Below are 15547 nucleotides of genomic sequence, written 5' to 3' on the forward strand. Positions count from 1 at the left end.
TTTGTATCGTTTTTTGACTCTGTTTCATGTATTAGCACTCTGGTCTTTATTATTTATTTCTACTCATTTTGGGCTTTGATTTTTTTTCTAATTCCATTAAGTGTAAGTTTTGATTGTTTATTTGAGTTTTTTTTAGTTTGTTTCTTCAAGTAGACCTGTAGTACTATGAATTTCCCTCTTAGGACTGCTTTCACTGTGTCCCATAGATTTGAGTCATTTTGTTTTCATTTCATTTGTCTCAAGGTATCTTTTGATTTCTTCCTTAATCTCATTGTTGACTCATTCATCATTTAGTAGCATGTTGTCTAGCCTCTATGTGTTTGTATGTTTTTCAGTTTTATTTTTGTAGTTGATTTCTAGTTTCATACCATTGTGGACAATGAAGACATTTGATATGACTTCAATCTTCTTAAATTTACTGAGACATATTTTGTAGCCTAATATGTGGTCTTCATGGAAAATGTTCCAGGTGCTCTTGAAAACAATGTATACTATTCTACTTTGGGGTAAAATGCTCTAAAAACATCAATTAAATCCATCTGGTCTTGTGTGTCATTTAAGACTACTGTTTCCTTGTTGATTTTCTGTCTGGAAGATCTGTTTATTGGTGTCAAGGGGGTGTTAAAAGTCCCCTACTATGATTGTATCACTGTCAATCTCTCCCTTTATGTCAGTCAATATTTGCTTTATATATTTAGGTGTTCCTGCGTTGGGTGCATAAATGTTTACAGGGTTATGTCCTTTTGTTGGCTTGATCCCTTTAACATTATGCAATGTCCCTCTTGTCTCTTATTATAGCCTCTGTTTTAAAGTCTATTTTGTCTGAGATAATTATTGCTACCCTCCAGTTTTCTTTTCATTTCCATTCATATGAATTATATTTTTCCATTCCTTTACTTTCAGTCTGTTTGTGTCTTTTGAGCAGAAATAGGTTGCTTGTAGATAGCATATATATTGGTCTTTTCTCATCCATTCACCTGCCCTTTGTATTTTGACTGGAATATTTAATCCATTTACTTTTAAAGTAATTATTGATAGGTGCACAGTAATTGCCATTTCATCATTCATCTTTATGTTATTCCCCCCACCCCCCTCTTCTTAATGAAGTCCCTTTAACATTTCTTGTAATACCGGTTTGGTGGTGATGAACTCCTTTAGCTTTTCCTTGTCTGGGAAACTCTTTATCTCTCTTTCAATTTTAAATGATAGCCTTGCTGGATAGAGAACTTTTGGTTGTAGGTTCCTAGCTTTTAGTCATTTTAATATTTTGTGTGAATCCCTTCTTGCCTGCAAAGTTTCTGTTGGGAAATCAGCCGACAATCTTATAGGAGCTCCCTTGTAAGTTACTAGTTGCCTTTCTTTTGCTGCTTTTAGGATTTTGTCTTTGCCTTTAACCTTTGCCATTTTAATTATAATGTGTCTTAGTTGGGCCTGTTTGGGTTCGTCTTGTTTGGGACTCTCTGTGCTTCCAGGGCTTGCATATCTATTTCCTTTGCCATGTCAGGAAACTTTTCAGTCATTGTTTCTCCAAATAGGTTCTTGATTCCTTGCTTTCTCTCTTCTCCCTCTGGTATCCTTATGATGTGAATGTTGTTATGCTTGATGTTATCCCAGAGGTCTATTAAACTATCCTATTTTTGCGGGGTAGGGGATTTTTATTTTTTATTTTTTATTTTTTTATGTTCCAATTGGGTGTTTTCTGTTACCGTATCTTCCAAATCACTGATCCAATCTTCTGTTTCATCTAGTCTGCTGGTGATTCTTTCTAGTGCATTCTTCATTTCAATTATTGTAATCTTCACTTCTGATTTTTTTTTTATTGGTTTCTATGTCATTTTTTTTTTTAATGCTTGCAATCTCTTTGTTGAATTTCTCACTAAATTCCTTGAGCATCCTTGTGACATCTTTGTTTTGAACTCTGCATCTAGTAGGTTGCTTGCCTCTGTTTTATTTAGTTCTTTTTCTGGAGTTTTCTCCTGTATTTTCATTTGGGACTATTTCTTTGTTTCCTCATTTTGACTGCCTCTCTGTGTTTTTTTTCTGTTTATTAGATAGATCTACTAAATCTCACACTCTTGGCCAGGTGGCCTTATGTAGTAGGTGCATTGTGGGACACAGTGGCAGTCTCCCTGGTCACCTGCTTTAAGTGCTCCAGGAGTGTCCCTTGTGTGTGTTGTGTATGACCTCTTGTTATAGTTAAGCCTTGATTGCTATTGATACATTAGTGGGTGGGATTGATCCTCAGGCTGCCTTGCTGTGAAATTTGGCCACAACCACAACTTACAGGCTGCTGTGGGGGAGACTTAACCCTCTGAATGGGATTTGCCTCAGCAGGCTCTGACACCTGCTGACACTGCCCTTTGGGTGTGCCACTTATGGAGCAAATTGGGTTGTGCTGTACTGTGGTTTAATGCTGACGTACAGGTATGTTGATTCTGGGCCTCTTGGGAGGGGCTCTGGTGCAGGCCCAGTTCAACTGCCTGTGACCAGACAGGGACTACATAGAAGGAGCTACAAAGTGATCTGCAGTTGGTTGCTGCCTATGCTGGACCTGGACACATGTGGGAGAAGCCATGCTATAAACTGAGGATGGCTACCACAAGTCCTGGGCCTGAGGTAGCTCCACAATAAAGCCCAGGGCATCCTGAAGCCTGCTGCCTCCTGCCAGGTCCTGTAAGTCTCAGCTGCTGATAGAGATTTGTGCAGTATGTGATTTGGGTTAAGCTGAATCTCAGGGAGTCATCAGGGTGAGAGGAGTGGTGTTCACCAAGTTAATGTTGGTTCTAGTTTGGTGCCAGTGCTGAGCCTGGAGCTACTCGGCAAAAGTCTCAGAGCACACTAATGCCAGCCACCACCTGCCTGGGGCTCTCAGGCCCCCAGGAATTGTCCAAGACAGAGTGTAACATGGGCAGGGCTGGGTCCTGGCCAAGAAAGTCCCTGTGGTGTTCCACTAGTTGGATGGGATGGGGTCCAAGGGAGTCACCAGGGTGGAAGTGAGCAGAGTTCACCAGACTAGTGCTGATTCAGATTTGATCATGTTAGGGAGGACTCAACATAGGAAAGATGGTGCCTGTCCACTGGCTGCATAGGAGGAGGATTCTACACAGGAAAAATGGTGACTGTCGCCCCAGTCCTCACCCTGCAGCCACACATCTCAGTCTCTTTCTGTATGTCTCTGATGCCATCTGATTTGCAGTCCCCCTGCTGGAGCCCAGGATGAGTGTCTGTGAGCAAGTGAGTCTGTGTGTGGGCCCTTTAAGAGGGCTTCTGGGTTTCTTGCAGCCTTATGTCCCACCCAGATGCTTGGAATCCCCACTGTTTTCCACAGCCAGATGTTCTGGGGGATCCTCTTCCTGGCACCGGTACTCTGAGCTTGGGAGCCCAGTGTGGGGCTGGGTTCCCTTACTCCTCCAGGGAGACCTCCATGGCTGAGTCCTTATTCTCAACTACTATACTCAGTTGTGGGGCCAGCCCACTCCACATGTCCACTTCTCCTACCAGTCTCTATGTGGCTTCTTATTTATATCTTTAGTTATAAAACTTATGTTCAGCTAGACTTCAGGTGGTTTTCCAGGTTGATTGTTTTATAATTTAGTTGTAATTCCAGTGTGGTCATGGAAAGAGGCAAGCTCAACATCTATCTACTCTGTCATCTTGGATCCTTCTCTCTCCATATGGTTTTTAATCATAATACTGTACTCTTGAGTGGGTAGTAAGCATCTTAAAAATAAAATATTAATAAGATTTTTATTTATTTGCTTCAGGGAAAAGGAGCTCAGGAAGCAATCTTCTGACCAGTTCTGATCTGCTATGAGGTGGAAGAGAGAGAAAAACTAGTCAAAAATAAGTGATAGAGGAGCAATCAAATCATTTCCAAAAAAAGCCAGATAAAAATAAATGAAAAGGACAAGTACGTGTGTATCTTGTGTGCATGTGTGTATGTTTATTTTAAAGGTGGACAACACAATATTTGTTAAAGTTCATATTATAGTAGTGTCTCCTTATCTGCAGGGATACATTCCAAGACTCCCAGCAGATGCCTGAAACCACAGATAGTACCAAACCTTACATATATTATATATATTTTTTCTATACCTACATACCTATGATAAAGTTTAATTTACAAATTAGGCACAGTGAGAGATTAACAATAATAACTAATAATAAAATAGAACAATTATAACAATCTACTGTAATAGAAGTTATATGAATGTGGTCTCTTTCGCTCTCAAAATATCTTATTGTACTGTACTCACCCTTCTTCTGAGGCTGTGAGATGATAAAATGCCTTATGAAGTCAAGAACTTTCATCTTTTCACTTAAAGGAAGCGCTTTACAGCTTCTCTTTGGCATATTGTAATTACCAGCATTACTAATCTTGCACTTCGGGGCCAGTAAAATAAGGGTTACTTGAACACAAGTACTGTGATACCACAACAGATCTGATAACTGAGATGGCTGCTAAGAAACTAACAAACAGGAAGCATGTACCACGTGGATATGCTAGACAAAGGGATGATTCACATCCTGGTGGGACAGAGTAAAATGGTCTGAGATTTTATCACATTACTAAGAATGGCAAAATTTACAACTTATGCATTGTTTTTTTCTGGAATTTTCCATTTAATATTTTTGTACCATAATTGACTGAGGGTAACTGAAACTGCAGGTACGATGGGACTGCCACACATGCAGAAGACTTCAGCTCATTCACTTATTTTATCCTTAGAATTACCATGCAAAGTTGGCATTATTATACTCAGTTTTCATATCGGAAACTTAGGCTGGGACAGGTTAGGTAATCTACCTAAGGTTACACAGTTCATATGTTTAAGAGCCCGGATTCAAAGCTAGAATTGTGCTCTTATCACTATACCTACTCAACATCAAAAGGTATTATCCAAAAGCTCTGTAATTCAGTCCCTTAAGTGGCACTTGAGAGTCACTCAACTGATGGGAGCATAGAGGGGAAGAATGGAGCTTGCCTCTGTGCTTGGGTACCTCTATTTGTAAGGGATGAATCCTGGCTAATCAGGGCTGTGCTCTTTCTTTTTCTCTAGCTTCCACCTATCAGATTCTCAGTCCTTTCAACAGAGAAAAGCTTATCTGATAAATAAACCTGACGTAAAAAGGAAAGAGTGCACTTGGTCTTCCTCCTTTAGGTCCTAAAACATATCACAGTTGCCTTTTAACCCAAACACCAGCAGCCTTGTGTGTGTGTGTGTGTGTGTGTGTGTGTGTGTGTGTTTGATTTTTAAATAAAATTTTATTGGAACACAGCCACATCCATATGTTTAATACTGAATATGACCGCTTTCATGCTACAATGGCAGAGTTCAGTAATTGTAAGTCAAATTACAAAACCTGCCAGTCATCGGAGTGTAAAAAAGCTTGTTATAAAGAATTATTAACTATTACTGGGCATTGAAGCATCAAAGCATTGGCGAGCAAGATATAAAAAAAAAAAAATGTACAGAATATAAGAATAGTAGGTAAGGAACACCCACTACTCCTTGAGCTCAAAGAGATTGCCCAAGAAAGAAACATCGCTCCCATCCCCATCACACATCCACACACAATCTTGCTGAGCTGAGATCCAAAGCTTTTTGGAAAGAGCACTAGAAAACTAAAGACCAATATCATCCACAAATGTAGATACAAAAATTCCAAACTTTACTTTAACAATATATAAAATATAAAATACATCAAGTTTAATGAGTTTGACCCCAGAAAGCAAAGTTCTTTGACATTTAAAAATCAGCAAATGTAATTCACCACATGAACACTCTAAAATAGGAAAACAAAAATATGTATGATCATATCAACATGAAAAAAACACATTTTTACAAAATCTAACATCAATTTCTGGCATAACTTTCTGGAAACTATTAATATGGATCTACATGAAATACCTACTACCAATATGATACTTAATGGTGAAAACTGAATGTTTTGCATCAGGTCAGGCAGAAAGGTTTCTTTTCTCCTCATTTCTATCCATCACTGTACTGGATGTTCTAGCCAATGCAGTAAAGCAAGAAAAAGAAGTAAGAGGCATCACGATTGCAAATAAAGGAGTAAAACTATATGTACAGACAACGTGATTATCTATGTAGAAAATCCAATGAAATCTACAAAAAGTCAACCAGATCTAATAAGTAAGTTTGGCAAGGATACAGAATGTAAGATTAATACATAAATATCAAGTGTATTTCCACATATCAGCAATAAACAATAGAATATTAATAAATATCATTTTCAATATTATAAGAATATAAAATATTTAGTGATAAATCTGAGAAAAGATATGAAACATCTGTATACTGAAAATTACAAAATAAATCTGACAGAAATGAAAGAAGACCAAAATAAATAAAAAGATGTACATTTCTCATGGTTTGGAAGACACACTATTTTTAAGATACAAATTTTCCATATATTGATAGGTAGTGTCAATGCAATTCAATGCAAAATAACAGATTTTTCTCTAGAAACTGACAAATTTGTTTCAATATATATACAGAGGATGCCAAAAAGTGTATACACATTTTAAGAAAGGAAAAAACTATGTTAAAATTGTAATACAATGAATGATGCTGGATTCATTTGATTAGCACCATCTTTTGAGTGAACGTCGTATTACTCATTGCTACCAGAATTCAATTCAACTTCAAAAAGTAATATATAGATAACATCTCTAAAAATGTATACATTTTTTTGGCACTCCCGGTATAAAGGCAAAGAAACTATAATGGTCAAAATTCTTTTAAAAAATGAACAAATTTAAAAGATTAACACTACCTGATTTCAAAACTTATTATAAAGCTAAGTAGTCAATACAGTGGAATATGGTCATTGTTTGGGAGAGAAAATTTTCCCTCTACCCCTCTTCGTTCTTTTGGCTGGTCTAATAATTAAATTGGCACAAGATAGATTAATAGGAGGAAAAATAATTGTATGTTTTATAGATATGGGACCTAAGAAATGACCAGATCAGGCTGTTTATATAGCCTTTAGACAAAGAAACAATAAACTTTTGAAGAATTGACAAGATCAAAAAGTTTGGGCTTGGGTAGTAAATTAGTGAGGAAGTAGCAAGGTTGGTTTATACAACCTTCTTAGCCCAGAATTTCCTATCTCTGGGGATAAGGATGTCTCTCTACCTACTGCTTCAGGAAAAGTATCTTTCACATAGGAGATCTATTTCCTGATTTCAGGGGGACAGAAAGAAGGCTCAGCGTATACTTCTTGCACCAGCTGTTTCTCAAGTAAGTTTAATTCAAATAATCAGTATATCACTTTGTTGTATTTGGCATATTTGCCCTGAGCCCCATTATCATCAACATAGACAAATGGATTGTTGTAATGTAACAAAAATAATTTTAGAAATAATTCCACACATATATGCACAACTGATATTGACAATGGTACAGAGAAAAATTCCTGGAGAAAGGATAGTGTTTTCGAAAAATGGTAGATCAGTTGGTGGTAGATCAATTGGGTATCTATATGAAAAGTAAATGAACATGAACTCTAATTTATACCATGCACCATATAGAAAATTAAATAAAAACGTATCATATACCTAAGTGTAAAATCTAAAGTTATAAAATTTCCAGAAGAAAACATAAGAAAGTCTGTGTGTCCTTGGTTTATGCAAAGATTTCTTAAGTACAACAAAATCATGATCCATGAAAGACAAAAAAATAACAATAAGTTGGATTTTATGAAAATTAAATTTTGTAAAAAGGACATTGTTAAAAGAATAATAATAAAAAAACACACAAGTCACAGACTTGGAGAAAATATTTACAAAGCATACACCTAAATACAAAGCACACATCTAATATAGCCTTGTATTCAGAATGTGTAAATGATTCTCAAAACAAATAACCCATAAAATGAGCAAAGGATCTGAATAAATACTACCAATGGAGATAGCAAAGAAAATAAGAAAAGATGCTCAAAATCATTAGTCATTAGTGAAACGCAACTAAAAACCACAATGAGATAAATACCTATTAGAATGGCTAACATTAAAAAGACTGACTTTTTAATTTTAAAATTACTAAGTGCTGACATGGATGTGCAGGAACTAGAACTTTCATACACTGCGGTTGGTAATACAAGATGGGATACCCACCTTAGAAATCATTTTGAAATTTCTTAGGAAGTTATTCATACATTTACCATATGACCCAGCCATTCTGTCCTTAGGCATTTATTTAAGAGAAAAGGTAGCATGTGGTCATACAACAGCTTATAATAAATATTTATACAATTGAAAACAACCTAAATATCCACCAACAGATGATTAGATGATCGAGATCAAATAAGTACACTGAATGAAGAAGCTAGACAATAAACAGTACATTCCGTATGAGTCCATATTTATAAAATTCTAGACAATGCGTATTAATATATAGGGAAAGAAAGCACAATAGTAGATAGTGTGTGCAGATGTCAAAAGCTATCAAAGTGTATATTTCAGATATATGCCATTTATTGAATGTTAATTAAAGTTGTTAAAAGTATTATAAACAAAGTCATATACAAAAGAAAACACCAGAAAAAAAATTTGCAACATATGTGATAGACTATGGACTAATTTATTTTTATTTACAAAGATCTTAAAAATTATATTGGCAATATTTCTAAGAAACTTAAAGATTGTCAGAAGGAAACAAACAGGCAGTTCTCAAATAATCAAACAAAAAATAATGGCTGATGAGAAGATACTTACCTTCACTTATAGTTAAAAAATGTAAATTATACAGCAGATAAAATATTATAGTTTACCTATTAGTCTAATAGGTAAAGTTTGAAACTTTGATATACCTCAGGGTTGTCCAGGGTCTGGGATAAAATATCCGTTTTTGCACTGTTAGAAGGAAACTGTTCGTAAAACATTTAGAGGATGATTAAGGCCATACCTATTAAAATTTGAAGTGCATCAATGTAAACTCAACTATTTTGTAGGAATTTGCTCAATGCATATACGGGCGAATATATGTTGAGTATAACAGTACTTGATATGAGAAAGCAATAAAAAATTAAATAAAAAAGCAAATTGGATGTTCATCAGCAGAGGGAAAGTTATCTAAATTATAATAGTACATAGCTTTCAAAGGGAAGATATTGATGCAAATATGCGGGTATAGAAAGGGCATGGAATGCATGTATTGAGTGAAATGAGCAAAATATAGAACATTGCATATATAGATGATTCATTTTGTGAAAAATTAAAAAGCTTTCACACACGCGCGCGCACACACACACGACCCTATGCATAAGAATCTTCAAAAAGAATGCCAAAAAAAAAAAAGTAGTTAACTTTGGAGAAAGGTTAGTTCTATAATCCTATGAATAGTTTCGATTTTGTTCATTTTCTTTAAAAAAAGGGTTTTATTACTACTATTACAAAATTAATAAAAGTGAATACTTGAAACATGAGGTCAATCCATATCAAACTTCAGGTAGTTGAATTAAAAATTGTCACTCTTGATATTTGAGATTATGAAAACAAAATATCTGGATAATATACAGAATATTTCCTGAGGTTGATGGATGTGTCATTATGTTGAAGCTTCAGCTTTAAGATGACCTCCTTAGGGATGTATGACTATTTAGCTATTTCCCTGGTGTAGAGGAAAGATGGCGTGTGGACTTTGGTATGAGTGGAAGTCACAGACCCTCATAAGCCGTAAGACCTTGGATAAATTACTACCTTTCATACCACAGTTGCCTCACCTATAAAATGGGAACAATAATCTTGTTCACAGGAGTATGCTATGATTGTATAGAAAAGATGAACCTATTTTTCGGAAACTACAAGTCTAGTTCTTTTTTCCCAAGGAAACTTTATTCAAAGTTTTATAGACACTTGATGCCTAAGGTGAAGACCTCCTTCACTGACAGTTCTGGTTGCTAGCTCAGAGGAGAGGTACTGGGACTCTATCAGCCTAATTTACTCAATGAACAGGTCAGATGAGAGATGCTCCCAGTTGTCTTGGTAACTTGAAAGGATGGCCCCGGATGAACTTTACTATTTTTCATTTTCTGAGTTGTCTTCTGGAAGAGTGAATATAGCTATTTGGTCAGTGTTTACATGCATGATTTTTTTCTGGGTAAATATTGATTTTTCTTGCTGGATCACTGAACTCCCAAGAAAAACTCTCCATTTCATAAGAGACCATTTGTAAGATGGTTTATACTAGTCATATTCATAAATACCAGATAAAGTAAATTTTATGCATGCTTGGGCATGAGTGATGGAATAATGTGTTATGTAGAAAAGTAATCAGGATAGAATCATGGAATCTGAAAGGAAAGTACCATTAGAAGTTTTTCAACAAAGTCCCCGAAAGAGGATGTTGGTGGCTCATTTTTCAAGTTTCCCATTTAGTTGGTGACCATTCAACATGCCACACAGTCTTTTGATCTGACAGACAAAATGGGACTAGCTAGATATACCTCTTGAAAGATATTGGAAATATTTGCACAAACAGTAATATAGTTCATTTATACACATAATTAGGATGTATTATTCACTGAGCATTTATTGCTTAATTTTTTTTTTTTTTTTTAAGACATAGGGAAAGGAAGTTCTCTATGCATGGGAGGCAGGGGGAAAAAAGAAGACAGAAGCAGAAGGCTTTTCTGAGTCCTGATCTTGGTGAAGATTTCTTCCAAAACTCAGGAACTTTAGAAATGCAACCAAGCACTGGCTTCTTTAATCTGCTCAGAGAGAATTTCTGTATTTTGAGAACAAAGAAAACCAAATGTAGGCTACAAATCTGAGAACAAATCAACAAATATATCTCAAAGAAAATCCCCGGGGGGTGACTACAATCACGTCGCTTCACCCACCAGGCAGAAAATCTGAACAGTTCTCTGATAAGAGTCCCTGAAATTGCCACAGGGGTTAATCCATTCCTGATGCTGTTCTATGGAAAAGGAGATGATTATCCAATGTGTCATGCCAAAGGCATGACTTTTGTAGGTTCTGTCGGTCACCTCACTGCCCTGACCAGGCGAGAGGCCCTGGTCAGAATCCCAGATCTTTCCCACCAAGCACAGAATTTCCCCTGGGTTCGCTGGGCATGTCTTAATTCCTGCTAACTGATGGTAATTTTGACCTGTGAGTTAACAGGAACTGCCCTTTGAATTTCTTTTGGCCTTCATGCAATCTATTAAGGCACTTAAGCTTCTGTCTTCTACATAAAACATTCCTATTTTTAAAAACAAACTTTTAAGTCAAAAATGACAGGGTTAATTATTTTGAAATATGCTGTTTACAGCACAAACTCCATAAAACAGAATACATGATTTAATACACCATCCAAGACAGCACTGGTTTTTATTTCTGCACAATCAGGGATTAAATCTATGTCACTCACTCCCCTATGTGTGCTGGAAATGGTTTTATGTTCCATCTTACTTTAAATTATACACATCAAAATCATAATGGGACACAGTCTACTTTGTTGCCAAAACCTGCTAGGTTAGATCATCTATTAAACTCTATTTATTTTTTATGACAAACAAGAAAAATGACAAAGCAGCTACTGAATGCCCACTAATGAACACCAAATGCCTCTTGAGTTCCCCTTCATATTGCACTCATTTGTTCAGGAGTCCAGTTAACTTCCTCTTTGATGCTCTACCTCCCAAAAATAATCCTAAAATGAAGCTGGTTTTCATAAGCTACTGGGGACTGAGCTGGTTACCATCTGCCCTCATGTTCTGATTCTGGGGTCAAAAGTTTGATTCAGCTTTGACGTGGAGAGTTTTGTTAAAAGGAGAAAATCTCACGTACCATTGAAGTTCTTTGTCTTAGGGGCCAAATGTCCAAAATGAAATATCAACTCTAAGTTCGCCAGAGTCACTTTTGTATTCAAGAGCTGTTCTAGAAAGGATTACAGATGAAAACAAGAATAACAAAAACCAACATAAGGACAGAGTTTCCTAAAAATCATATTCAGAGGATTCAAAGGGACATTTGGTGTCAATTTGATCAACAATTCAGATTTTGACAGCACCACAGAGTTTTATATATTGTGTATTTTTGTATGTTCATTTGGGAAATCTTTCTAAATTCTATTTAAAACCATTCCTGATGTGCCATGTTCTGGAGACATGCCTAGCATAGCCCTTTGAAGCGCAAACCCCAGAATGCATTGGTGGCACCCACTCGTCCAATTGCCTCTGGGATGGAGTCTCTAGAAGTAGAGAAATGATAAAATGGCAGTGTTCTGCCTCTTTCATAGCACAGCACAAAAAGGATAGAGAAAAAGTGCTGCCTAATCCTTGGTCCCTGGTTAATACAAACTCTAGTGAATGTGCTGAGCAGAGAGGAAAACACAGACTGCTTTTCTTTCAAGAAGCAGTCTAGGGGAATGCAATGATACAAAAGTTGAGCAAATTTTTAAAATCAGCTCTTTTGCCTCATTCCCTAGATACTAGTTCATTTGTCTCTTGGTCTTGGGCTTTTGATGAGAGTGAATGTATTATTCTTTTTCTCTGTCTTCACAGGTCTTTAAATAAGAAGTTATGGGTATGGCAGCCAATTGCCATTTTGAACTAGAAATTCAGAATGCTTTTTCTAACTATATCACACTGATTTCATTTGAAGTCTCTGTTTGTTAATAGATCCTTTGATGCTGGGACTATCTAGGCAAAAACATGATGCATTTTATCTTTTGAAGGTAGCAAATGAATCATGAGATAAAAGTGTGGCAATGGCAAAAATCCATAGTTCTCCAAGAGATGCACACATTTTTTTAATTTAACTGAAATATGAAAAAATGTTCTTGCGCACACTCAATGGGCTTGGGCAGCTTGTTTGTGTGTTTGTAGTATAAGGATGGCAGAGAGCATGGAGAAAATAAACTGCTTCCGTAGGCTTGAAATATTTCTACTTTGAGTGAATAGTCAGGAAACAATCTTTTCCCGTCTGCATCATAAGTCTGTTAAAATAATTTCTACGCTGAACTTTTTCATGCATTGCTGCCTATGGCCTGTCGCCCTGCTTGCGTCATACACAAGGTGAGCTAAATGATAAGATCTGAGGAAGTGAAGATGAGGCCTATGGTCATGGCTTACTTCATGGGACCCCACATGGAAGACAGTTTAATTAGCCAGATCCTGATCTTAACTTGAGTTCACTATGTTCCAGACCAACAGGATTTTTTCTACTTTAAATCTTTGGCAGACAGATAGATTTGCCAGATAAGTTATCGGATGCTCAATTAAATTTGAATTTCAGAAAAACAATAAATAACCTTTTAGTATAAGTATATCCCAAAGTTTGCATGAGACTTACTTATGCTGAAAAATCATTATTCACTGTTTATCTGAAATTCAAATTTAATTGAGTATCCTGTATTTTTTGTGCTTGTGGTAAAATCTGACACCTCTGCCTATAAGGCTCTGCATTTTTAAGTCAGAGTAAGAGAGAAACCAGGAAATGGTGTTTACCTGCGTACTTTCTACATACCTAGCAAAAGACCCTACCTATATTTTGCAGGGGGCAAAAAGGGTTTATGACAAAATGGCAAACATAAATTTTATGGTCATTTAACCGTCATATAAATTCTGCATATGATGTCTATATTGGTGCCATTACCGAAGACTAATGGGAGCGTAGTGACAATCTCTATTTGTATTAGAAAATAAGATTATAGCAATTCAGGCTACACCAAAAATCAGAATATTTTTATTACCTTAAAACTATTTCTAGTCACACCTCAATTTAGTAAAGTTGAAAGCATATTGAAAATTGAATTTGTCTTTTATATTAATCTCGCAAGTTGAGGAAAGTCAAACTAACTTTGATGAAAAGATCAACTAATGAGACAAAGTCATTAAAGTGATTCTCTGTAGAGCACCACATCTGTGAAAAGACATGCCCTATTGTATTGACAACACATGATTAGAGTCTCTGACCTTAATGGTTATGTGTTGTTTTCCTAAGCACACACTAAATTGAGATTACAATTATTTATAAAATTCTCTCTAACAGCAATTACATAGTTATACAGGAATACCTCATTTTGTTGCACTTTGCTTAATTATATTTCCCAGATATTATGTTTTTTTTGCAGATTGAAGGTTTGTGGCAACCCTGCAGCAAGCAAGTCTATTGGTGCCATTTTTCTAACAGGCTGATATGATTGTGAGCAATTTTTAGCAATAAAACATTTTTAAATTAAAGTCTGTGCATTGTTTTTTTCAGACACATGCTACTGCACACTTAACAGACTACTGTATAGTGTAAACATAACTTTTATATGTACCAGGAAATCAAAAGAAATTCATGTGACTTGCTTTATTGTGATATTCGCTTCATTGCGGTGGTCTAAAACCAAATTTGCAGTATCTCTGAAGTATGCCTGTAGTTCAATATACACGTATTACATCAGAAAATCACCCATTAAGGCATTTACATATTTATGCTTCAGTTTAATCCAAAATTAATCAGAGTTCAAGAAGGCTGAAGATGGCTAAGTGATCAAAAGCTACAAACTTCCACCTATAACATAAATAAGTCCTGGGGATGTAATATACAACATGGTGACTATAGTTAACAATACTGTATTGTGTATTTGAAAGTTGTTAAAAGAGTAAATCTTAAAAATTCTGATCACAAGAGAAATAATTGTTACTATGTGTGGTGATGGATGTTAACAAAACTTATTGTGGTTATCATTTCGCAACATATACAAATATTGAATCATTATGTACACCTAAAACAAATACAATGTTATATGTCAATTATATCTCAATTTAAAAAAACCATTAAAAAAAAAGAACGTTCTTGTGGATTTTAGTTCCTTCACAAGAGAAAGGTAAATGGAAACAAGTCCTCCCAATTTAAATATGAAAAACTGAGTGTCTGTTTTATGAAGAGCTGACCAGTAAAAAGGGTTGAATTTATGATCTCCATGTTTCTTCCTGAGCAGCCACCACATAGCTCCCGGCCAGCTAGAACCACAGTGACAGGCTGGGCTGAGTGACCACAGAACAAGCGGTCAAAACAACACTCTCTTCTGGCTTGAGTCCCCTCCCAGGGCGATTGTGGTGTCCAGATACTGCCTGGGAGGCAAGTTTGGACAGCGGCAGTTAGGAGAGGAATGGAGCAAGTTATCCTTAAATATGGGAAGATCTATGAAATCTGTCACCAGCAATATCAACTCTGTCTTCCTGGAGGAAACTTTTTTGAGAGCTTTAGGCTCCTAGTCCTTTTTTTTATTCTTATTTTCCTTTGCTCATGTTTTTGTTTGTTTGTTTGTTTGTTTTTCCTTAATGTGCATGTGGTAAAAACATACAACATGAGATCTGTCCTCCTAATAAATGTTTCTGTGTACAATGCAATATTATTAACTGTAAGCATCATGTCATATAGACCTCTAGAAGTTTTTGATCTTGCATAATTGAAACTTTATACCTATTGAACAATAATGCCTCATTTCTCTTCCCCCCAGCTTCTGGAAACCACCAGTCTACTTTCTGCTTATAGATATTTCTTATTGGTAGAATCATGCAG

Source organism: Rhinolophus sinicus, chromosome 12 (assembly GCF_057876585.1).
Source record: "Rhinolophus sinicus isolate RSI-liver-muscle chromosome 12, RSI-T2T, whole genome shotgun sequence".
Taxonomy (NCBI): Eukaryota; Metazoa; Chordata; class Mammalia; order Chiroptera; family Rhinolophidae; genus Rhinolophus; species Rhinolophus sinicus.